The following is a 3,028-nucleotide window of genomic DNA, read 5'->3' as shown; positions in this document are numbered from 1 at the left end:
ATATTGGACAGCACATCTGTCATCAGCTACTGTTTGGATTGTTGACTGTCATGTTTTCATGTGTTTTATAACTGTGTAGTAACTATGGTAAATTTAGTAACTATGGAAAATGACTTATTACACTCGGTAGTATTGTTATGTCATGACTGGGGCATCTGTCGTTTTTCTGTCTCTTTCATTCTTAAACAACCACACAAACATTCTAACCTAAAGCATGTTGCTGGACAGGTTTTATTCTTGTGTGTTTTTTTTTATTAGTTTGCCGGCGGTGTGCCTTTGAAGGTGAGCCTGCTTGTTTTGAGGTTTTAGGGAGTAATGGAGAAATTCAGGATTTATTATGCTCATGCTACAGTCAGGCACAGACGGAACAGACATTTTCCACACGTTCTGTGTGCCTTTTTTTTTTAGAAGAATCTGTTTAATTCTATATTTGAATGTGGTAAAATGTGTTAAATGGAGCTGAAACACTTGTCAAGTTTTCATCCAAGGATTTTTTGCTAAGATGTATTAGCGCATTAAAATGTTTAACAGTAATTCAAAATAGAAAAAACAGACATTGAAACAATGTCTCTTTGCTTAAGTGACATTTTATTATAATTTAATTTATTTTTTTTACTTTTGCAACAGTTAATTTTTTTAAAGGGATGATGCTATTATGCGTACTGTTTTATCTGTAAAGGGCCAATTGGATGGAAACAGGCTGGAGACAGCATTTTTCACAAACCTTTTAAATGCATTTTAATAATAAACCGCAAAAAGTGGAAGAAAACTTGGCTACTGTTCTTGTAGCTGCATGCATAATCATATTATACAAAATGTGTAATAAACTAACATGCAAAAGGTAGGAGTTGTGAACAAGTCTCTTACACTCAGCAAGGCTGCATTTATTTGATTAAAAATACAGTATAAACAGTAATATTGTGAAATATTACAATTGAAGATAACTGTTTTGAATATATTTAAAAATGCTATTTATTGCTCTGATATGCAAAGCCAGATTTTTTTCAGAAATCATTCTGATATGCTAAATTTGTAACATCTCTTATTATTATCAGTTGTGCTACTCAATATTTTTGTGGAAACTGTGATTTGTTCTTTCTCAGGATTCTGCAGATGGCACTAAAATATACACACAACTGACTGAACCCTATCGCAGGTTAAACTTAGGGCTCTGTAGTTGTTATATTAGGAGAATCTTAGACATGTTGCCCTCTATTTGAAGACAATTGTTGCTTTAATTTATCCACTTATTTACTATTGTCATCTATTTTTAATTTTCCTGTTTCTCTGCATGTAAGCTTGCTTGTTTATAATTAGTCTTCTTGACCACAAATTTATATTAATAGGCCTGTGTGCATACTGTTGTTAGAGAGAGAGAGTGTGTGTGTGTGTGTGTGTGTGTGTGTATCTGTGTACATGTTTTTCAATACTGGTGGGGACTTCAATCTGAATACAAACCAACTCATGGGGAATTGACTAAACTGAGGTCCCCATGGGTACAGAAGCTTATAAATCATACAGAATTAGTTTTTTTGAGATTGTAAAAATGCACAAAGTTTTCTGTGAGGGGTAGGTTTAGGTGTAGGGTAATAGAAAATACAGTTTGTACAGTATAAAAACCATTACGCCTATGGGGAGTCCCCACAAGGATTGTGTGTGTGTGTATGTGTGTGTGTATAAGTAAGTGCTTGTCTGTCAGTCTGGATACCCCAGTTTGACATCTCTGCCATAACTGGACCTATCACTTGCACTTGGACCTCATCTTTGTTTAATAAATTTCTAAACACTAAAGAAAATCCATTATACCCTAATTGTATGCTTTTATCACTCCATAATTCATCCAGTGGCTCATGAATTCACCATGGCATCCAGTGGCTCATGTTCTATTTTTATTTATTTTCTAAATGCGGTAAAGTTATTGGTTGATCAGTGTCAAGGCCTCTGTGCTGTTCCTTTGATACCATTCACATTACTTTGTACAGACAGAATGTACTTCATGGACATGTGAAGAAAAAAAAAAGAAAAGAAAAAAATTGACTCGTCTCCAACATTTCTATTCAAATTTTTATCTTAGTTGTGCTTAAAAAAAGTACGAATTTTTATAAGGAAAAACTTCTGAATAGTAATAATTGTTGGGTAATGTCAGTAGGCCTACCTACTAATAATAACAATACCAACATGTTAATTATTGAATTAAATGAAAATAAGCATATTACTGTTATGAGTAATAATGATAAAATCGCATTTGTCAGTTGTACAAATGGTGCTTTTATGCTCAATTTAAACAGCTGTAATCTGGAATTTTTCTGATTTGTGTAATAATTTTATTATTTTTAATAATAATAGGCTAATAATAATCATCATGCTTGATGGTCAAATTTGTCACACACGTGTGTATGTATAACTATTATGTATTAAATAATAATAATATGCTAAATGTTTAATTTTTTTAATTGTTTATTTTATTTTATTTGTTTACTTATTTATTTATTTTTTGGGACATTGTACAAATGGTGTATTTGCTCTCAATTTAAACATCTGTAGTCACCTCAAATTTTGTTCCATTTCTGACTTCTGACTGTAATTGTTAGGCGTGGCCATCCAGACCTCGATCTTCAGATGCCTCGGCATTAAAGGGGTCATATGATGTTGCTAAAAAGAACATTCTTTTGTGTATTTGGTGTAATGAAATGTGTTTATGCGGTTTAAAGTTAAAAAACACATTATTTTCCACATACTGTACATTATTGTTTCTCCTCTATGCCCCGCCTTTCTGAAACGCATCGATTTTTACAAAGCTCATCGGTCCGAAAAGCGAGGTGTGTTCTGATTGGCCAGCCATCCAATGCATTGTGATTGGCTGAATACCTCAAGCGTGTGACGGAAATGTTACGCCCCTCACATACTGTTGATGCCGTGTCCGGCCGGAGCGACGAGACATAAACATTAAAACCCATTACAAACGAGGCATTTGTTGCATGCAGTGGGGACATAATTACTGATTATAATGACTTATACTGTCTTTTTA

Source organism: Sinocyclocheilus grahami, unplaced genomic scaffold (assembly GCF_001515645.1).
Source record: "Sinocyclocheilus grahami isolate Dianchi unplaced genomic scaffold, SAMN03320097.WGS_v1.1 scaffold408.1, whole genome shotgun sequence".
Classification (NCBI taxonomy): domain Eukaryota; kingdom Metazoa; phylum Chordata; class Actinopteri; order Cypriniformes; family Cyprinidae; genus Sinocyclocheilus; species Sinocyclocheilus grahami.
The sequence above is the reverse complement of the archived record's forward strand: the minus strand, read 5'-3'. Positions refer to the sequence as shown.